At 44.6% G+C, this 23,766-nt stretch overlaps 1 protein-coding gene across 5 annotated transcripts in view; it reads right to left on the minus strand.

Moving 5' to 3' along the window:
• The window catches only part of SPATA13 (spermatogenesis associated 13), a 317,429-nt gene that overhangs the window by 120,821 nt on the left and 172,842 nt on the right, over positions 1-23,766 (minus strand). Inside the window, exon 1 of one of the 5 annotated variants that reach the window (XM_033103858.1) lies at positions 13,004-13,180. The exons of the other annotated variants lie outside the window; for them this stretch is intronic. The gene's annotated coding sequence lies outside the window, so the exon portion shown is untranslated. Of the gene's footprint in view, positions 1-13,003; positions 13,181-23,766 lie in introns of those variants that run through there. 5 annotated transcript variants of the gene reach the window in all.

Below are 23,766 nucleotides of genomic sequence, written 5' to 3' on the forward strand. Positions count from 1 at the left end.
AAAAGGAAAGAAACAATAAAGGTAAGAGCAGATATAAAAGACATTAAAAACAGAAAAATAGGAAAAAAAATCTATTAAACCAAGAGCTGGTTCTTTTAAAACACTGACAAAATTTACAAACTTCTAACAAGACTGTAAAAAAAAGAGATAGAAGTCACAATATACCAACATTAAGAATGAAGCAACATATCACTACAGACCTGGCAGACATCAAAAGAATAAGGGAATACTATGAACAACTTAAACTATGAACATGAATTTGACAACTTAGACAAAATGGACCTCTACCTCAAAAAACTTCCAAAGCTTACACAATATGACATAGATAACTAATAGCCCTTAACTATTAAGGAAATTGAATGCATAATTTCAAAAAACTCACCCTTCCCCGGCAAAAAAATTAAATCTCCAGGCCCAGCTGGTCTCACTAAAGAATTCTACCAAATGTGTAAAGAAGAATTAATACCAATTCAATACTCTTTTCAGGAAATAAAAGAAAAGAAGACAGTCTCTATTCACCTTATGAAACTATTATTACCATATCAAAACCAGATGAGTGGGAGCTAAAAATAAACAAAACAAACAAAACTACAGACCAATATCCCTCATGAATAGACACAAGAATTTTTAGCAAAATAGAAATCAGCAATACATAAAAATAACTATATACATGACCAAGTAGGGTTTATTCCAGAGATCAAAGATTGGTTCAATATTTGAAAATTAATATAATCCACCATATTAATAAGCTAAAGAAAAATCATGATCAAAATAAAATCAATTGATACAAAGAAGCATTTACTAAAATTCAACACCCATTCATCATTTATAAACTCTCAGAAAAACAGAAATAGAGGGGAACCTCTTCAACTTAATAAGGAGCATTTACCAAAAACCTACAGTTAGCATTATATTTAATGGTGGAAGATGGTATGCTTTTCCCACAAGATAAACAAAAGGCAAGGATGTTTGCCCTCACCACTCTCATTCTAGCAACTTAGTGCTAAGTCTAGCCAAGTGCAACAAGGCAAGAAAAGGAAATAAAAAGCATAAAGATTGAAAAGGAAGAAATTAAACCATCTCTATTTGCAGACCACATGATTGTCTACGTAAAAAATCCCAAGGAATCTACCAAAAACTAGAATTAATGAGTGAGCTCTACAAGGTTGCAGGATACAAGCTAAACATACAAAAAAAAAAAAATCAATTGTATCTCTATATACTAGCAATAATCATATGGACACTAAAATTAAAGACAATACCATTTACAGTTGTTTAAAAAATTGAAACATTTAGGTGTAAATCTAAGAAAACATGTATAGGAATTACATGCTGAAAACTACACAATGCTGATGAAAGAAATGCAGACAGCTACTATGTTCACTGATTAGAAAATTCAAAATAGTAAAGATGTCAATTCTGCAAACACCAGCAAAATTTTTTGTAGAACAGTATTCAATAATTAATATAGAAAGGGAAAAGGAGGAGCTAGAACATCTAAAATAATTTTGAAAAGAAAGAATAAAGTGGGATGAATCAATCTACCTAATTGTAAGACTTATATCGCTATACTAATCAAGACTGTGATGCTGGCTAAGGAATAGACACAGCTCAATGAAACAGATAAGAGAACTCAGGAACAGACCTACACAAATATGCCCAACTGGTTTTTGACAAATGTGTAACAGCAATTGAATGGAAGAGGGATAGCCTTTTCAACAACAACAACAAATGTTGTAGCCATTAGTCATCCACAAGCAAAAAAAAAAAAAAAAAAAAAAAAAAAACCCCACCAGAAACCATGACCTCCATCTCATACATTACACAAATATTAACTCAAATGGATCATGGACTTAAATGTAAAAAATTTAAACTACATAACTTTTGGAAGAAAAAAATAGAAGAAAATCTTTGGGATCTAGGGCTAGGCAAAGAGTTCTTAGACTTGACACCAAAAGTGTGATTCATAAAAGAGAAAAAAGTCAATAAATTGGACCTCATTAAAATTAAAAACTTGTTCTTCAAAAGACCCTGTTGAGAAGCAGAACAGAGTCAGAGGACATATCTGCAAGCCACATGTTTAAGAAAGGACTAACATCTTCAGAGAATTCAGCTGAATGAAAAAAGCCAATTCCCACATACTATACAATTCCAATTTTAAAACCTTTTTGAAATGAGAAAATTATATGGAGAACAAATTAGTGGTTGCCAGAGGTAAACCTCCAGCCTAGGAGGTGGGAGGAATCCTTCTGGTGATGGAAACATTCTGTGTCTTGACTACGTCAATGTCAAACCGCAGTTGTGATGCTGTACTACGGTCAATGTAACTATCAGAGTGTAGATTCACACACGTGAACCTACAACTATTTTTAAATGTCGTTTAACTTAAATAATTAATAAACAAGAATTTTAAACTCTTCACGAATACAACTATATATTTATTGCCTTAACTCTCAACTTCCCCCCTCTCTTCTGCCAATTCTTGCTTCTGAATTGCCGACTGAGCATCTGTGTCAGATGCTGACTTTTACCAACATTACTCCAGCAAAAGGGAAACAATCTACACACCACTGCTGTGTCTTCCACACAATCATCACCAGGATTTGGCTATGCCTTTAAATTGGAAGTTCAATGCATTTTAAAGAAATCCTCGCGTGAATATTCACACCACACAACTGCCGCAGACATGCTCCGTAGGAGAGCCTAGGACTTACTGCCAGAAATCTGTCTGAATTCCAGCGTGGATTACCCAGTCACGCACCAGCTGGTGGGTGTGGCCACGTCCCTGTCAGGCCGCTGGTAACTGTCAGCCCCTATATCACTTTCTTTAAAACCACTCACCCTAGTCTTACAACACCACTGTTACCTGCATCAGGAGGTAACTGTGGGAGAAGTAGGAGCCATTGTAGTTTTAAGACCATACGTGAGACACATCCATGGCAACAGCCTTCCCAGCATTGAGTCTCCTTGCTCCGTACTCCGCATGGAAGCAGGAGGTGCTATCTGATCTGCCCTGCAGGTTCTGAGATGACAGCCACCATGTCACCATCTTCCTTTGCCTCTTGCCAAATGGCAGCACTGAATACATGAGGCAGCCAACGGACAATGCTTTCCAGGTGGCTTTGCACTCAGATGGCACAACAGCCACTTCCTTGGGGATCTGACACCACCCGGCTACTGAGTGGATCCTGACGAAATCTGAATTCCTCACTCTTCTGAAGTGAAAGCTATGGGATCCTCCCAAGGGGGAAGCATCTTCCAACTAAAGAATCCATGAGAAACGTACGTGTTCCAAGCTAATCTTTCTGAATCCTGTGGCAACGAGTTTGTACAAAGAAGAGAAAGATTCAGTAACCAAGAATGTGTAAATAACTGGCCACGCCATGACCAGGTCTCTTTAAAATAATCACATAGAATACTCTTCTGTTTGCAAGAAAGAAAAATACAAACATAGGCTTTAGGGAGGTTTTTTTCACTTTGTTTGAAATCCCTCTGCATAATGATTAAAGTGCTTCCCAGGTCTTTCCAGCTGACCTGGAAGTATACAAAGAAGGCAGCTGTCCAAGTTCAGTATAAGGAGGGCCCAGGAACCCTCCCGCTGAACCATGTCTCCTTTCACAATGTTCTGTTTATCCCAGACTGATCTGCACAGATACCCACTATCTTTATCTCAGAAGAAAAGTGTTCCAATTGACACAAAGTATTCTTAAAAATCCCCAACCAGAGAGAAACAGATGCACTGTGTACAGAATAAGACCTGGCTTCTACAGAGAACTTTCCAGGAAAGCTTAGAAAACAGCACTGTCCTGTTGACAACAGGCATTTCCTTCTTCTTCTAGAGATTCCTCAGCCCAGCAGGAAATAATATCCATCCACCCACAAAAATAAAAAAAGGACATTAGACTCCTAGAGTAGGAAATCAACAAAAATGTTATCAACTACTGGAACAATTTAAATTCAGTAGTCCGGCACGCACTGAAATATAATAAGGCACTATGCTTTAGAATAATTGTTGCATGAGGCTGGACTTAATTAATCTCAGCAGGCTTGAAAAGAGTCTCCAGGAAGTCAATGAGATCAACTTCCTTCAACTGTACTAGTATGAAAATGAAACCAGGCTACCAAATCAGACATATTTGGGCAGTAGCAGTTGTATCACAGTGGCAGTTGTACCACCTGTGAGCACTGACCTTGCAATGCTAGGCCAGTCTCACTTCTGTTTACCGCTTGAAGGCTCCTGGGTCAGCACCCACTCAGGATCCACACCTTGTGTAAGGGGTCAGATTAGAAATAAAGATCAGGAAAAGCAGAAAGCGTTCTTGCTTCCTTCTACAAGACTGCCTCTATATCGGAAGGAAGGCAGACAGCATTCCCTGAGCGCTCAGTATTTTTCCTAATGTTGGGTGGGACCACAGACGCCCAGACGGTCTGCAGGCAGGAGAGGGGAGCCGAGACCGATGACACGTGTACCCTCTCCCTTCTCTTGGGCCCCACTTCCTGGAAGCAGAAGACTCTAGGATAGAAAGAAAAGTCTAGAGGAGGTTAACCTTCAGCAATCTCCCCCATCCAATAAAGATCTAATGAGAAATGGGGAGACTGGCAGAGGGGAGCGAGGAGGTAAGCACTGCCTGAATTATTGACACTAGACATTGGAAGTGTGTGCTTAGTACCAGTGCCTGCCCCTGGCCAGAACCCACTGAAACTGTCATTATGAAGGAATGGTCCCTGTCCCTTCGTCTCAATGAGCACTGTCATTATCCATGCGCTGGGGAGCCAACATGATTTGTGGGAGCACAAGACACTCTGCTGGATGCATGGCATTTCAAGAGCTGAGTCTGGAGACAGCGTCCTGCCTTCAGATGGCTCCACACTGAGCAGAGCTGTTCAGACAGAGGCTGGCTGCTGAGGACAGCAACTGACAAGACGAATGTAACCCACAGCCAGCCTGGCTGCACAAGCTGCAAGTCCACCAGTCAGTCTTCTTATTCACACCTTGCCAAGACTTGTCATTAAAAAACTAAATGTTCAAAATCCCTTTTTTTATTCAGAATTCCACTGTTTCATTGACTTAATGAGGCCAGGATTCTAAGACTCAACTTGGAGGGGAACTGTACGTATTTAACATCTCATCCCACGTCACAGCAGCACAACAGTGCACCTCACTCTGGCCCGTCATACACCAACACACACACATACACACACGCGCACACACACACACACACCAACACATATAGCCAAGAACTGGAGCCACGATATAACAGAGTAAAGTACCTCACCCTTTTCTAGGAAGGGTAGGATGCTAGAGTTCTGACAGAGTGGCCTAAGGACACACAGAGGCTCTAGCTCCATGGCCGACCTTGACTTGGTAAAACAAGTAGGCTTTCTCAGTAAGATGACCCGAGCAACCCACTCTTGGGAGTTTAGATTTGTGTTAGAAAAGTCAAAGGCAGAAAAAGCATAGAAAGCAGGTCTGGCCGATCTCAAAATATACCATTTTAAAAATAGTCTGTTTACTTTTCCTACTATCTTTTGGATTACTTGTTAACCTCAAATTTTTAAAATTAAAACATTATTTTTAACTCTCCTCATTTTAAGTATAGAATCCTTTTGAGTATATATTGTTTTGAATGAGGGTTTGGGGGATGTTATTTCAGAAGGATCCATGGAACATTTAAGCAAGGGCAACTCCTTTGAAGGCCTGTATTTCTAAAGCCTATTCAGTCTGTGGGTAACACGAGTGATAATGGTAAGCCCACACAATGGAGGCTAGTCTTTACCATAATACTGAGCTACTTGTGTGCTGGCTATACAAAAGTCTCCCAGTGGTAGATTTTCACTGAGTAATTGGGCAGCAGAACAAATAGAGTGAATCAATTATTTCCATTTGCAACACAGGGCCAAGCTACCAGTAAACATCAGTTATTTGCATACCCGGCACAGCAAAACAAACCAAAAACATCATCTAACTTCCCCACAGAAAGAGAACAAACCAGAAACTCCAGATAGGAATTCACCCATTTCTCATTTCTTTAACTGCTGTGGCCACACTACAGGACTAATTTGGGACTGAACGAAGTCAGAAACCCACAGCACTTAAATCAGAGCACAGATTTCATTCTGAGCATACGAACTGTGGCTCATGTACCTGGTCCTGGGCAAACTGGATTTTAATAACTTGTCAGGATATTTTCGAGTCATCGTTGCATGCGGTTTGATTTCATTAATCTCAGCAGGGTTCAAAGAAGGCCCATGAACTCAACATGAGAAATGTCCTTCAGATGTTCTCTTATTAAAAGTTGAGTAATTATGTCAGGAAAAGAGACAGATATAGAGAAGGCTGCAGGTACAAATCAAAACCAAAAGAAATATTTCATACATGCTGACAGACAGAGGCATATCTCTCTCTCTCTCCACAGCAGGAAAACAAACGATAAAATTGCTAACTCGGTGTTTGGTGCAAAGCAGGTGCTCATCAATATCTGCTGAATTAATATAACAATGAAGGTTGAATGAATGTATGTGACAAGACAAGGGATGTGGAAAGATTGTACATTCTTTCAAATAATGGTTAGAAATATGCAACGTATAACATGGTGACATTCAGATGCTAGAAGGCAGATCAGGTGCCAAACTCTAGAGATGTGCTGTGTATTTAAAAGCTGGCAGTTAGGTACACATGACAGATTAGAGAAGGTACAGAATCTTAGGGCACCCCATTTCTATCCCCACGGTGAAGCACTGCGTCTTCATGATTTTAGAATCTGGTTACGTTCCACAATTCAAGTTTTTACAGTACAGTGGTGGGGAAATGGTGGCCAGGGCTGGGAAGTCTGTGGGATGGGTGGGGGTGGGGGTTCCTGTGTGCTGTTTAAGGCATGATCTTATGTATCCTTGTGCACAGGGGCTCAGAGAATTAGCTATGGAGCTGCACCGCTTGGGGGCTACTTCACCTCCCAACTCTCAGAACAAAAAGACCGAATCCATTTGGACAGGCATTCAACAAGGATTCGTCAAGCAACGGATATGGCACCACTTTCTCCTCCTCCTACCACAAAACTATCAGAGCCTCCTCCCGCACTCACTCAGATCACTCACTATGTGCCAGGCACTCTTCTAAGCATTTCACAAGGATCAACTCATTTCATCCCCTCAAAGCCTGCGACAGTGGTTCCCCAAACTTTACTGCACATGGGAAGAGTCTAAAAATGCCAGTGTCTAGGTCACACCCAAAAGCAATCCCAATATTTGCAGGTAGGAGTAGGCATCAATGTTTTTAAAGACCCCGGGGGTAATTCCAACGCACAGCAAAGTTAGAAACACTTACCTACGAGATGAGTGCCGTTACTATCCACATTTTGCAGATAAGGCAACTAAGGCACAGAGAGGTTGATGCTTTCCCAGGGTCACACAGCGGGCAAGCAGAAGAGCTGGGATCTGAACCCAGATTAATTGACTGCTGCCAAATACTAAGAAATCATGTCAGTAGAGGTATTATTGAAATAATATAAATTACTAGTATGCAATGAAATGAAGCACGGAGGGCAAAAGAAACCATGAGAATGTACGCTGGTGAAAAATGACAAGAAATGTGGATGGCTGTCGATGTGAAGGAGATCCAACCAGCTGGGCACACAGCTACCGTTCTCTGAAAAGATTATCACGCAGCCATGACGAGTGGCTGTTTGGGGTCCTTTGAAAGCCTACGCCCTAGAACAGTGGTTCATGCACTTTAGCGTGCATGAAAATCACCTGGACGACTGATTGAAACACAGACTGCTGGGTCCCATCCCAGAATTTCAATTGCAGGTGAGTCTAGGAGAGAGCCCTAGAATTTGCTTTTCTAACAAATCCCCAAGTGATGCTGACACAGAAGCACTGCCCCAAGCACAACGTAATAGTCGTGAAGGGTAAGCTGGGAGCTGCAGCCACACAGAGCTGGTCGGCATACCTAGGGTCACCAATCTGGTTTGTTTCTGCACCTCTGCTTATGCTGTTTCCAGAGGGTGGAATGCCTCCCTCTGTCAGCTCCTTCCCCAAGTTGCTCACACCTGTTACCACTCAGCCCAGGTGGTAGTTAGCTCCTCCTCCAGGAAGCCTTCCTGGATCCTAGGCCCCTCCTGTGCTCCCCTAACACCCTCCCCAAAAACTCATCACTACACTGGCTGCGCGTATCAAGACTTGCCTTTCACATGTCTACTTCTGCCACCAGACAAGAATGTGACCTCCTCTTGAGGACAGGGGCTGTTTCTGATTACTCTTTCCATCGTAAACACAAGGCCTGGTACACGAAAGGTACATAGTAAGTGTGTACATATAAGTAAGTATTCCATCCCACCAGGAAGAGCAGAAATGGAGATTTCTGAAGCAGAGGCTATTTTTCTTTCAGCCGTAGAAAAAGTCCCAATATACAAATTGGATGTGTTTCAAAATACATGTGTAAGTTGTTTTAGGACTGGGAACGCATTTCTCTCTCTGGCTTTCTCTCTCAATAGATACAGACAGATATAGAGATAGACAGATAGATAGGACCTGACCTCAGAAACTTGTTTAATGTGACTGAATTGTAATTTTAACTCAAGTATAAGAAGGCTTACTGTTCCTGTTACATAGAACAATAATTTCTATGAAAGCCTGGGATCAAAGTTCACATACTGGGAACACATCTCATTCCTGCCCCCTTCCGCTGTAAGACAATAAAATCCTGGACCTCCCTCCCCTTACACTTGCCCTAGATGGTGAGCAAAGATCCCAGTTTCCCATTTCCTGCCCACGGTCTCCCTCCAAGACACTTTCTAATCTGGTCATTTCAGAGTCCGGTCATTTCAGACCTGCGTTGTATTTTTCTCCAGGGACAGACTGTCAATCCTAGGAAATAAATTCTGCCTCACTGTTAGTAGGGGCTGAGGGGAAAGGCCAGCCCCTCCTTCTAGCAGGTTAGCTGTGCAGAATCCTCTTAGAGCTCCCCAAACCCATGGCTCAATCCAGAGTGAGGACGACGGGGGGGTCGGGGTAGGGGCTGCAGTCCAGATCTGGCAGACTAGAGTGGACCGTAGTTTGAGTCAGGCACATGGTCGCTGAAATTACAATGGTGAGCTCTCGTTTCTTCCATAATGACACAGAGGGATGCTGCCACAGGAAAACAGGCAGAGGTTATTTCTAACAAAGAAATCAGGTCCTTTAAAGTTCTGATTAGATGAGCTGACAGTCCTATGTGCAGGACATTTGAACATCATGAACGCAGGCTGGGTCATTACCTGGGCCCACGATTGTTGACACTGTGACCACAGCAAATTGCCACAACCGAGGAGCATAAACATAGACCACGTTCTTTCCATTCCTGGCATTGCCACAGCTCCCTGATGTTCTCCCAGGCACTGTCAGAAAGCACCATCTGCACCGGAAGTGAGACAGAGCGAGACCTGAACTCCTTCCAGTGCCGAGCCGTTCACTCATGTCTCATGCCCAGGTCAGCAAGCAGGAATCATCTAGTTTGCAAGAGGCTCTGTGGGAAGGTTCCTGTCTGAGGCAGTGAAGGTACAGAGGAGACAGGTTCAAGGAAGTGGGTGGATCTCCTAAGCCAAGTAGCCCTGTGTTCAAATCCCAGTCTGGACACTTACTGCAGTGCTCTGGCCACAACACCGTCCCTGAACCTCCTCCATTTTGCTCAACTGTGGAAAGGGAGCCAGAAACCTACTTGCTCATCCATAAAATGACCTTCATCTGAACCACAGAACAGAGAATGCTTTGAGCGAATGCTTCCTCAATTCTCCCAAGGATGGTACGTAACCACCCATCTCATCATAGAAGCATAGGAGAGCAGCTAATTACATACAACGTATACCTTAGGGCATTGGGGTTTAATTCTGTTACAAAAGGCTGATACGGAATGAGCTGAGCATCATGGGTGAACAACACCCTCCTGGTTCCCTGAGGGTTGCAGAAAGGGATCAGATAGACAGGCAGGAGCGGAGCTGAGCACAAGGAGGCCGGGGTGGGGTCTTAGTCCACGAGAAGGAGGTGGGCCTGGCAGAGCCAACACAGAAGCAGCCACTGACTTGACATGCTCTCCCCTCACTGCTGTTTCATCTGAGATACAGAGATAAAGAAAGTCATCACTTTGTACTAATGAACACCTCTCTGCAAATGGAAAACAAGTCAATATCCCAGTTACTAATTTTCTAACTGCCATGTATTATATGATCTGTCTCTAGAAAGCAATGTACGTTTGGTATTCTTTCCTGGTGTTTTGGAACTAACAAAAATATTTCTCTCTAAAATGTGAATTTATACTTCTGGGATTTTATGATCCCATTTATGCCATTACATGTCTCAAAAGCAAACATTTTGCAAACGATTAGTTTTCAAACAAAAAAAAAAAAGGAAAACCACTGACAATTCCCATTCTAAGTAAATCCTTCCAATGTCTCTGAGCTCGGGAAAGGAAGGGGAAAGAAGCTTCCGTGGCTTTTGGCAGCAGGCAGAGAGGTCAACCCACCAAGCAGTAAGGTCTTGGACTAGGGGCTAGAAGACCTGCCATCTAAGGACAGCTTCACTGTCTTGCTGCTTTTCCCTTAGACGTCATTTTTATTTCTTTGGGCCAGTTTCCTCATCTGTGGAATGTAAGATCTCTTCCAGCTATTAAAGTATAAAACTTTACCAACACTCTGCTATAGTATCTGAAAAATTACAAGTGCATGTCTCCAACTTTCAGGAAGGTGAAGACTAATAAGGAAATATTTGAAGAAAGCTTTAAGATCATATAATGAAACAGAAATAAACAAGGCTCATAAAATTATAGGGCTATCTGGGACCCTAAATGTCTGGCCAGCTAAAGTGAAACTGAACTCTTAATGCACAGGAGGAGACGCTTGGCAACGGTCTTTCTTTATGAGGCTTTCTTCTGGGCTTCCTGTAGGCGCCAGGGCCAGTGCGTTCTGCTCAGGAAAGCAGGTTGTGAGTGAGCAGGAGCTGACAGTCTGCCCAAGCAGTGTCCCCGGGCTTTCAGGATAGTCGACATTAGGTTTTCCCCATACACTGTTCTGCAGGTATGTCTTCAACTGGTCTTACATAAAACGTGCAAATAATGACTTCATTTCTAAATGTGGATCCCAGCTCACGTCTGAGTGTAAAAGGTTCCTTGCCTGGCGAGAAGAGGGGCTCCACCACTATACAGCCATGAGAACGTGGGTCTATTACTTAACCACTCTGAACCTCTCTTTTCTAATCTGTAAAATGGGGACAGTAATAATGTCCACATTACAGGGATGTGAGGAGGACTGATGAGCTATTACTGCAGGTAAAGCCCTCAGAAGTGTGGTGGGCACATTGTTCGTACTGGATAAATGCTACCTAATATTCATACTGGTATCAGTATTAAGATTATCAAGAACTAGGTATAGAATACTACTTCAGTAAGAAAACAAGCAGGAACAGATGGGAAGGTCCTGAAATGCAGAGCTCTCCTGGGGAAACACAGCTGCAGGCTGCCACCAGCACCCCCTCCGCCTGACACTCTCAGACATTCTGAAATAAAGACTGGAAGGTCAGGGAGGACTGATTGAAAAAGAGGAAAAGGAGCTTGGGAAGGCTCAGAGTAGGGAAAATCACAGCCAAAGGAATAGAAACAAGATGTGTTGTGGGGTGGCCTCAGGCTGTGGCTGAAACAACACCTCTCAGGGAGAAGTAGGTAAAAGGTGAGAAAGCACCCTGGGGAGAAACTGGGGAAAGAATATCGATACCGCACGCGCAGGAGCACAAATAAAAAAGAGAGTCAAACCGGATGGGAGGAAGATGGCACTCTTGGGTGCCAAAGGAGGTAAGTGAAAATTAGAATACTGAATAATAAGAAATAGCCACGTGAAACTCTAAAGGATGGGGGAGGGGTGCCGAGAACGAGGTTCCGCAGCATTGGAGGGGCGCATAACTTAACAGGCACCCGGAGAACAATGCAGTGAGGAAGTTTAGAAGATGCAGGAGGGCGGACATCAAGAGAAAACATGCAAGTTAGTAAAGGTGGGAATATAAAGTGAAGTGTCTGTGCCTGGTAGCAAAAGACAGCAAAGAACTGGGAGACCTGGAGGGGATAATAGGGACGAAAACACCAGGCAACACAGAAAATGAGGTGAGATGCGGAGAAAACCTTGGGTGGAGGGGGCGGGGATATGTGAATTTCAACAGCCTTGGTAACAAGTGCTATATAAACTCAAATTATTCTTCTATTTTATTCACCACTATTATCCAAGGTTGGGAAGCAACTAACCGAGAGAGTGGTTGTTGTTCCCCCCACCACACACACACACTTTGGTTTGGTTTTTCGTACTTGGAGAGAGGGGAAATTTGCTTAGGCTCGTAACTCTGCAGTCAGATGGGTGGCCCGCCAGCACAGGTCACCTGAGTTCCCTCTGACGTGGGCTGCAGCGCTGGCTTCTATCTTCCTGGGGCTAATGCGGCAATCCCCCCCAAGTTTGAACAGAAATGGAACTCAACCAACCCAGAGACAACAGACGCCAGGTCCCACTGTCTTTCTCGTGAAATGAGACCCAGGTGGGAGCTGGGGAGAAACTTGGGGCCGGACCTAAGTTCTCCAACATCAGCCCCTCTCAGTCCCCTGGGCCGGTGCGGGCTGCGCAAGTCGCGGCGCCGGAGGGAGCTGAGAGGTGCAAGGAATATCGGCCGCACCGGGCTCCGTTGCCGGCGCCAACCCGCAGGCCGGGCTGCGCCAGTGGAGCGCGGGGTGAAGTTTCACGGTCCTCCCTAGACGGTCGTGCTGGGAAACGCCGCCTGCACGCCGTCCCCGGGGCCGCGCCGCCCGGCCAACAGAGGACGCCGAGCAACCAACGCAGGACACCAACAGGTGGGCAGCCGGGCGCCTCCGGGAATCCGACAGGAGGCAGCCGCGGGGCGCCCTCAAGCCACGAACGCCGCCGTGTGGGGCTGATCCCACTCCCAGGTCCCAGCTCACAACTTGGGACACTGGCCCCGCACGCCCCCCGCGCAGCCTCACCTCGCGCGGCCCCCACTCGACGGAGCCTCCAAAGTCAGAGGATGCAAGACTACTCAGCGACCCAGGGCCGGTCCCGGTTCCTCGAAGATTAGAGCACGCCGGACTCTCGGAGGAGCTTCAGCTCCGGTGCGCCGCCTCCGGGCTGGCGGCGGGCGCGGGAGAAAACGCAGCGCTGAATACCCGCCCGCGCCGGGGCCGCAGGGCTCGCGGGACCACGCCCCGACCCGGCCCCCGACCGCGCCCCCAACCGGCTCTCCTTTTCCCCAGGCCACGCCCCCAACCCGGCCCCCGACCACGCCCCCAGCCCGCCCTAGTCCCCCCCTCCCCCGGCCACTAGGCCCCAGGCCCGGCTCCCCCAAGCCGCCTCCTCGGCCCGGCTCCCGCCCATTGTCCCCACCCCGCCACCAGGTCCCCGGCCTGGCTGCCCTCACTATTCTCCCAACCATTCCCACCTCGACCCCATTCTCCATCAGTATATCCCCCAGCCCCTCCCCCCCAGCCCTGCTCCACTTCCCCTCAGCTACAGACACCCCAGAACGGCTCCTTCCAGGCACCCCCAGAGACTCCCTACCCCCAGCCCGGCCCCCCCAAATCCGACCGCCACCCCGTCAACCGCCCCCCACTACCCACTTGCTCTACCTCAGCCTCGGGGAGTTCACTCTAGGCGAAGGCATGGTAGCTGCGCTTTTCTGAGCAAAGGAAACGCTGGGTGAGGATTTTTAAATCTAAAGGTTTCCCCAGAGCCTCGGGCAAGTCTTTTGCGGGCTGTATAGGTGAATCCACTTAAAGAACTATCACCTTTCCTGTGTGGCTCAAAGCCTAATCATTAATTCACATGAAAACCACAGAGGCGAAGCGAACCCTTCTGCGCTAGGATCTGGGCCCCAAATGTTCCGTGATTGTTTCCTGATATGCAGCTGATGGAATTCATAAAATAAACACATTCTTTTTTTAAAGTGTTGCTTTTTTAGATGATTCATTTAAGTGGTTAGTATATGTCCGCATTATTATTAAAAACATACACTACTTTTATAATCAAAGAACAATAACCACTATTTTTAAACTAAAGAACTTATAAAATTAATTACCCAATGAAAAGTCAAAATTAATTTTATATATGCTTTTTTAAATAGTGAAAAACTATTCTGTCTGACACTCAAATGGTGGAAACATTGATAAAAACCCACAGCATATACAACACAAAGAATGAACCTAGTAATCGTTCATAATAATGTATCAGTATTGGCTCATCAATTGTAACAAATGCACGTCACTGGTGTAAGATGCCAATAACAGGAGGAAACTGCGGGGTGGGGATGAGAGAGTCTATGGGAACTGTGTACTTTCCATTCAATTTTTCTGTAAACCTAAAACTACTCTAAAGATGTCTGTAAATTAAAGCACACACCAAAATATTAGTGGTAATTATCTCTGGGTGGTGGAAATATGGGCAATTTTTTATTTTATTGTTTGACTCTATATTGAAATTGCCCCAATTTTTGACAATGAGCATGTATTTTTAAAGCAGAAAAAACTATTATAAAAATAAACTATGGAATATGTTAGAGATATAGCATGAGAGGCTAATATGAAACATTCCATTTTATTTCTACTTGACATGACTTTAACAAAATCTTCATAAAGCGCTCATAAATTTAAAAAATGAACTCTGTTTTAGTATTGTTATAAAGAATATCAAGGGCTAAATTGAGAGGGTTTTATTATCTCTTTAGAATTAGCACAAATCTGAAAAGTACTGATATTTCCTTTAAAAAAATCTGTGTCTGAAAGGATCATTTCTGCCTACTTAGAAACCATTATTACTATTTACATGCAACACTTTTACTAGTGAAGAAAACACTATCAAAAGACAACAAAAAGTTCTTGGGGAAAATTGGCCTGGCTGGTAAATAAACGGATTTCTGTAGTTGTAAAAACACAGCCTAGGGGCAGCTGGTTCCCTATGAGCCTTGGGCAAACTCTTTACCATTCTGAGTTTCAGATGCCTCATCAGTGAAAAGGGAAGCAGTGGTACCCCTCTCTGGATTGGTTGGAAAAGACAAAACTTTTGTCCTTATAAGACGCCTGGTATCATCTTAGCACATACCAGTGCTGAATAATTATTAGTTCTTGTCCTTTTAAAAATGCATTTTTCAGGGTTTTAGTGGAAATCTTGAGATCCTCAGGTAAAAGATATTTCTAGTTTTAGATTCCTAACTTGGAGGAAAGCAGGATCGTTCGAGAGAAAACCCTGACATGGAGAGACTGGGAGCTCCGAGCGCGACTCCATCACTAGCTATGTGCATGAAGTCAATAAATCACCAAACTACTCTGGGTCTGACTTTTGTAATCTCTTAAATGAGGGATGTGGACCAGCGACCTCTAAACTTCCTCAAGCTTCTATCATTCCACGGGGAAGTTGTGACTTCTGAGTAAAAGCCTAAATCTCCTACCGTGGCCCCTCTCTTCCCACAGGACAGGCCATCACTCACCGCCCTGCAAACAGTTGACATCTGCATTCTGTCCTTCCCCACAAAAGGGAACCTCCAAAGGTTTCTTTGAACTTTTTCCTCTCAGTGATCTGCTGGTGCCCAACTCTGACTAGCAGCTTACACTCCAACAAAGTACCAACCTAAAGCTTTCACCAAAGATGCATTGTAACACCACTGGTGCTTTCTCTAGGATAGAAACTACCATCTCTCACCAAGTCTGTGCGGTGTACCCTTTTCCCGCCATACTAACATCTCCAAAATTATGTGTCTTTCTGTTAATACTTACTGAACACTTAATATACTATGTCCTTTATATTCATTATCTCCTGATAATGAGGCACTACTGTCATTCTCCTGTATCGATGGGGAAAAGAAAGCTCAGAGAAGTTGACTGCATTGCCTAAGATAACATAGCTAGTAAGGATTTGAGTTCATGCTTCTGCTTTTAAACACTATGAAGAAAGCAATACTCTGAGTTCCTGTAAGTTTCTGAAGAAGGTTGTTGCATTCAATCTGCTGAAAGTCCCACTCCTCAGGGGTTTCTCAGGAGGAGAGATAAGGGAGGAAAGTATTGTGGATGCATGTGTGCCCCTCTCCCAAATTCATCTGTTGAAGCCCAAACCCCCAATGAGACGGTATTAGGAGACAGGACTTTTGGAAGGTAAGTAGGTTTACATGAAGTCACATGAAGTCATCTAGCCCCATGATGGGGTTAGAGACCTTGTAAGACTAGGAAGAGAGACCAAATTGGGAGAAATCCATTGTTTCACCAATCTGGGTAGAATGGACCCATTTATTAGTACTTTAAGAGTAATTTACTAAAAGCACAGAGGATTCACTCTTATGTGAATACCAGACTACTGCAGGCAGCCTCTGGGCTCAGTGTCTCCGCCTCAAAGCAGACATTCACCTGGGTGACTAAAGGTCTATGACCTGGCTGGGGGTGCCGGGGGGACACTCAGGGAATATTAGCAAGAACTTTTCACACAGATCTAAAGTCACATTCTCCACTTGACTTCGTCTATGACATCACTCACATTTTCATCCTCATCTGTCAGTCTTGTTTCTCAACTGGTTGTGAAGGTGACAAGGGGAGAAAAAGGGGCTTGGCTGACCGACATCCACCCCTGAAGAGGAAGGAGGACCTGAGAGAGCATGAGCCTCTTCCACTCCAGCCTTGTGGCTTTGGGAAATTTACTTAACCGCAATCTACTTTCTCCTTATCTATGACATCCTGTCATAATGTCTGTAAAGTCCTAGCTCAGTGCCTGCCACACAGTAGAATGCTCAATGAATGGTGGCTGTCATTATTGATTCGAACGGATAAGAAGAATCTGCTGTCTTTTATGCTATAGTTTATTAGAGTATACATCTCTCTACTGTAAGCTTCCTAGGATGAAACAATAATGATTGGTATTTGTCAAATTATTTTGGCACCTAAGTATCCATTTGGGGCCGGGTAGGGAGAGTCCGATTAACGTGGGCAGAGAAAAACGAGCATTTTCTTTGCTCTTTGCCTAGGAATGGGGCATCGAGGCCGAAGGGGCTGGAGCGCATGGAGGACACGGGCCAGGAGCCAGCTCACTATCCGTCTGCAGTGCCCTCCACGTGAGCTCAGGGAAAGGAATGCTTTCCCACGGGGATCTGGAGGGAATCTGACGGGCAGGGCCGCCATAAAGCAGAGATGGGAATGAGCACTGAAACAGCATCCTCAGCTTTCTTACATGCCCACCAGAATTTGCATAAAGCCACTGGGATGAGGGGCAAGTAGCTGTCTCTGCATCCGTCATCTGTGATACAAATGGCTGCCAAGAGCACATGCACAGGTAAACCCGTGTCTGCCCGCGGAACTTCAGTGCCTTCTTCAAGGCTCACCTCAAGTTCACTTCGTCTTGGAAGCCTTCCCTGACTTCCCTGGGTAGGGTTCATTGTTTCACAGTCATTACTTCGCATTACTTGACATCCTAAGACCCCAGACACACCCCACACCCACCTCAGTGTGGGTGCTGAAAAGAGATTGCGAGCTCCTTGAGGGCAGTAAATATGTTTATTTTTTACATTAAGACTTTATGTTTTAGGGCAGTTCTTGGCTAACAGAAAAATTGATCAGAAAGTACAGAAATACCAGGGTGATCACTTTGTAAGGTATATCAAATCTGAGCACTATGATGTACACCTGAAACTAATGTAATATTGTATGTCAACTGTAATTGAAAAAGGAAAAATAATGTACAGAGAGTCCCCACGTACCTCCCCTACTCCCCTCCACACATTTCCCTTACGATTAATATCTTACATCAGCGTGCCACCTTAGTTACAGTTGATGAGCCTGTATGGATATATTAACTAAAGTCTACAGCTCACACTAGGGTTCACGCTTCCTTTTATACTGTTCTATGGGTTTTGACAAATGTGGGCTGTCAGGTACCCAGCACCACCGTACCACACAGAATACGTTCGCTGCCCTGAAATTCCCCTGTGCCCTACCTGTTCACCCCTCCCCCTACTCTAACCCCTGGTTAGAGGTTAGGGTCAGGGTTAGGGTTAGGGCAACTACTGATCTTTCTACCATCTCTATAGCTTTGCCTCTTCCAGAATGTCATATAGCTGAACTCATACAGGGTGTAGGTTTAGATAGCACCAAATACATTTGGTGGCAAGGTTATTCTAACCATTCTCACCAGACATTAGTTCTGCTTGTTTTTGAACTTCATATAAATGGAATCATGCAGTGTGTATTCTTTTGTGCCTAACTTCTTTCAGTTAATATTACGTCTGTGAAATTAATCCACGTTCTGTGTAAGAGCAGCTCATTCTTCACCATCGTGCTGTGGTAGTCCACTGAATATAGCATGTACATTCAAACTGTGTGAAGGACAATTAGGTCACCTCTACTCTTGGTGATTACGCTTCCATGGTCATTCTTGAACATGCATTTTTTAGGGGGGAAAAAAAATCCTGCTTCTTTTTGGTATATACCCAGGAGTGGTATTGTAAAGGCGTATGTTACCTTTATTTGGTACTGCCGGACATTTTTTCAAAATGGTTGTATCAGGCTACATTCCACAAGTGATATAATAGAGTTCCAGGTACTCCACCACCCTCACTAACACTTGGTATTGTCTTCGCCTCGGTTTTTCTCTCAGAAAAATCAGGATAACAACAGTACTCACCATCCAGAGTTGTGGTGAACATCAAGTGAGAACACATACAAAATATCCTCATAAAACAGCACTTGTTTGATAAATGGTAGATGTTGATTTCCACTTTGCTTGCCAGGTCACACAGGCTGGGCTGAGTTTCCAACCCCAAGGAAACAATTCCAAACTCTATCTTCCTTCCACCATACCCCCACCAGACCACTTCTCAGCCACTTTTTTTTTTTTAAGATTTTATTGGGGAAGGGGAACAGGACTTTATTGGGGAACAGTGTGTACTTCCAGGGCTTTTTTTCCAAGTCAAGTTGTTGTCCTTTCAATCTTAGTTGTGGAGGGTGCCATTTAGCTTCAAGTTGTTGTCCTTTTAGTCTTAGTTGTGGAGGGCGCAGCTCAGCTCCAGGTCCAGTTGCTGTTGCTAGTTGCAGGGGGCGCAGCCCAACATCCCTTGTGGGACTCGAGAAGTTGAACTAACAACCTTGTGGTTGAGAACCCACTGGCCCATGTGGGAATTGAACCGGCAGCCTTCGGAGTTAGGAGCTCGGAGCTCCAACCGCCTGAGCCACTGGGCCGGCCCCTCAGCCATTTTTAATGGGCATCGATCTCCACAAATATTTCAAAATTATCTCTTCTTTTACATTCCATTCGCCTGCATACATTCCCAGAAAGTACATGCTCTTTCTACGTGACTTAAAAGCTAAAGACAATTGCAGCTCAGTAACATAAAGGGTATTTGTGATTTCTTTATTGCAATTTACTGGGGTGGATTCCCTCTACCAAATATCTTCTGTTGACGGTGTCCTTGGCTGTCTTGGCTGATTTACAGGGTAGGAGCTGCACATCGTCCCATTTTACAGATGATTTCCTCATCTAAAGAGCTTACTTTATTCATGGTTGATTCTAAATCGTCAACTTCTTTACTTTTCTGCCATATATTAACAGGCCAATTGCTGTATGATTTTTTCTTTGTCTGCACAACAAGAACAAGTTCTGTTCACAAAGAAAAGCAGTGCAGGATTGTGTGTGGGGGACAGTGAGGGAGGCATGTACTAAGTGAAGGCTGGTGACATGGGCCACACAGCCCAAAGACAGGACGGCAGATAGACGACAAGCCTCACACATCAGAGTCCCGGGACCATCCAAGGGCCTGTTTGGAAATGCTGAAGACACACGGGCCAGTCTAGCACGAAGGCTCGTTTGCCAAAGAGCCGATGTGTTTGTAATGCACTGGAATGTTATAATGTTGACTTAACGTTCTTGAGGACAACGGAGCTGAAATAAAATCAGATTGAGGACACCATCTAGAGAGGGTGCCACAGTCTCAACTCAGAGAATGTCGTTCGACATGGGCACGGGGGAAGGCAGATTTTTTTCAGCCCCGTATTCAGTCTTGCTTTTTGTTGTGCTCATCTGCCTTTAGCACATTCAAGGACATTGTATATTGAAAACACATAAAAGTGAGAGATGCAAAGAGCAGTTACAATTTAAAAGGTAAAAGTGAGAAAGAAAAGGGATAATCGACATTCAAACCTGAACCCTGGGGTGGAGAGACAAACCGGTTCGGGATGTGCCAATTCCCCCAGGACTGGGATTCTGAATCATTCATCTAAAATGATGGGCTAAAACTGGGCTAAAAGGCCCCAGTTCCTGGCTCAGGTGACTGTCCAATCGAAGCCTGATGAGTGAATAAGCCGGGTGTGAAGACGGGGTAACCGTGATTGACAGAGACGTCTGGGACTGCACAATTTTGAAAAGGCCCTGAGCACCATCTCTAGTACATGTCTGTGAGGGAGCCGGTTGTGGGACAAGGTGCTGTGAGTCTAGATCTGGTCCCACGAGGAGGAGGTGTGGCAGCTGTGGGACTGGGACTTGGGCGGATGGAGTGCTTCTGTGACTTTATCCCATAATAGACCCAGAGGTCCCGCCGTGCAGACTGCTGGGGATGCAGACGGCCTCCCTCCTAGAGCTCGGGGTCCAGTGGATGCAGAGGAGGAGGAGGGGGTCATCATATACCATGTGATGGATGCTGGGGTGGGGGCAGTGAGGTGCTGAGGAGAGAAGCCCCGTCCTGACCACGTACTTGCCCAAGTCCCACAGCTGTGCCTTCTGACGCAGGCAGGCACGCACTTTGTGGTGTTTGCTGCTTCTCTCAGGTCTCCCCAACATTACAGAACCATGCATTTCCCAATCACGGAACCATGTCTCTTGGGCAGCATACCCTTCTCTTCCCTTTGCAGCCCTGCTCCGGGGCCATGTACAATATGAGTGGAATTATTTGAGCATGTATAATGCCTAGTACTGTTAAAAACTACAAGGATAGTAAAAACAGTTACGACTATTAATGAATATTTAATACCTAATACTCGTATATGTATTATAAGCATTTACATATCTTTACTGATTTAATCCTCATGATAACCTTATAGGGTAGGAACCGCTAATTGTCCCATTTTACAGATGAGGAAACCAAGGCCTCTCTAGGGAGGTCTTACCCAAGATGACCCATGGCTGGGACTTGAACTAGGACAGTTGAACTCCAGACCCCACCCTCTCACAATGTGCCTTCTAGGAAGTTAAACGGAACAAAAAACAGAATCAGAGGCTTCCACAAAAAAACAGTCAAAGGAAATGAAATGTTCAATAGACTACCAGACACACAAATGCTTGGTGCTCACTTAAGAATAATAAGTAAGTAGGAAGTAGGCAAGGCAGTGTTAGGAATAGTAAGAGTAACGAGAAACAGACACGTAAAATCATTTATTAAAATTTTAAAATAATCTGGGACTGTACATATATGTATGCATATACATATATATGTAATATGAAACCTTGACAGAGACAGAACTTTCAGCGATATACTCATACATGGATATTTTCATTCTCTCCACATAAATTGGTTGTGAAAGATGAAATATTTTTGTTATTACTGCTGATATTATTGTCTAGCGCATGACAACTATGTGCCAGGTACCGTGCTGCATATTTCGTTTCATAGTTAAAACCACTGTAGGGAAGTTTATTATGATCTTCATTTTATAAATGGGGAAACTAAGGCACAGAGAGCTGAAATAAATGATCCCAGGTCCTCAGCTGCATGTGCTGGCAGAGCTAGGATCCAAATCAAGGTCTGTCTGGCTTTCAAAGCGCCAGTGTGCCCAGGACGGAGGTCTCAGCTCCTCTGTGCCGAAGGACCCGTCATGATATTCACAGCACAGATAGGGCTGGCAGTGCTACAGTAGGAAGCACCCAGAATCTAGAGGCGATGACCTGGCTTCCATTTCCAGAACTGTGTGAGTTGGGGCAAGTCTTTTAACCTGCACGAATCTCAATGGCCTCATTTGTAAAATGAAGAGAATTATGTCTCTTCCCAGGACTATAGACAGAGTGAATTAAAATAAGTGAAGGCTTAGACAGGAACTTGCCAGTTCTTTAGTGTGTGTTTTGGGGTGGGGTGGAGAGGTGGGGGCCGCGGTGGGGAGAGAGGTTAGGATGGTTAATTTTATGTTTCAGTTTGGCTGGGCCACGGTGCCTCAGCTCTTTTTTCAAACACCAGTCTAGACATTGCTGTGAAGGTATTTTTTAGATGAGATTAGCATTTAAATCAGTAGACCCTGAGTAAAGCAGATTACCCTCCATAATGTGGATGGGCCTTATCCAATCAACTGAAGGTTTTAAGAGCAAAGATTAAAGTTTTCCAGGGAAGAAGGAATTTGGCCTCAAGGCTGCAACATAAAAACTCCGCTTTGGTTCCCAGCCTGCCAGTCTGCCCTGCAGATTTTGGATTTGCCAGTCTTCACTGTCACGTGAGCCAGTTCCTTAAATCTCAATCGCTCTCCATCTCTCTGTCTCTGTCTCTCTCTCTCTCAACAAATATATCCTATTTATTCTGTTTCTGAGGAAACTTCTGACTAATACAGGGTGGAGGGTAAGTCTGGAAAGTCCTTCAAAAGGAGATCCTGCCTGAAACAAGTTCCCCCCAAAGAGTAGACAGGTACCAGAGACACCTCATAGGATTCAAATGCTCAGGATGCTAAAGATAGCTATAATCCGCTCTCCAGATGACAGGCAGGAGGTAAATTCTGTAGGACGCCAACCAAGGGACATGGAGGAGCCAGGGGTATGCCTGGTGCTGGGAGTGGGGTGGGGTGGGGTGGGGAGGGGAGGAAACTTGGGTTGTTCACAGAGGATGAAGCCATGGAGCGGGGAGCAAGAAGGAAACAGAGGACACTTGAGAGCGGAGGCACCTCAGTGAAGGAAGGGCCTGGATTCTCTCCGCACAGCCTGCGCTTCTTGTTGGCCATTTTCTGACATGTCTGTCCATCCAATCTCAGCGTTCCCCAGGGCCATATTCTCCTTCAGCACCCATGTCAGGAGGTTTCCCCAGGCCTGGGACCTACTTCTGGTGGTCCCTCTGCCTGGAAAGCCACTCCTGTAATTCTCCACTTGGCAATTCAAAGCTATTGCTTCTCGAAGGCTCAATTCATACATTATACCCTTCCCACAAGTAGAATTAAGTATACCCCTCATTTTTTCCCCATAGTTCTTTTAGAATTATGTGTTTATCTCTATCACCAGCCTGCAAGCTTCTCGAATTCCGGGTGCCTAGCATCCGACCCCAGTATTCAGTAGGCATTTAATAAACATTCATTGAATAGATTGGGCTGGAAAAGATCGGCTTGGATCCCAGAGATTTTTATGCAACTGTATCTGTGGCTGAACAGAGATCCAAATTCAAGTTTTTAGCTCTAAAGTCAGGGTTCTGTGCACTGCCCCACAGCTGATAGACTGCTGAGAATGTGGGGGGCCCTTGGGGCAATTCCCAATTCCTAAATGGGTGATGGTGGGACATTCACAAACATTCCCTCTATTTAGAGTCTAACAGTAGCCAAATTTGGACACGAAATTCTCATTAACTGAAAAGGAAGGTCCAGGAACAGAAGACAGGTGAAATGTCAGAATGTTTCTCAAACTTCTGAGCACCACCCACAGTAAGAAATGTGTTTTGCATTATACTGCAGTGGATACATTCATAAACATAGACGCGTGGAGAAATTATTTATAAGCAGTGCGGACCCTGACCACAGGCGATGCGTTCTGATAGTCTCTGTTCTGTCTT

Source organism: Rhinolophus ferrumequinum, chromosome 4, assembly GCF_004115265.2.
Source record: "Rhinolophus ferrumequinum isolate MPI-CBG mRhiFer1 chromosome 4, mRhiFer1_v1.p, whole genome shotgun sequence".
In the NCBI taxonomy this organism is placed as follows: Eukaryota; Metazoa; Chordata; class Mammalia; order Chiroptera; family Rhinolophidae; genus Rhinolophus; species Rhinolophus ferrumequinum.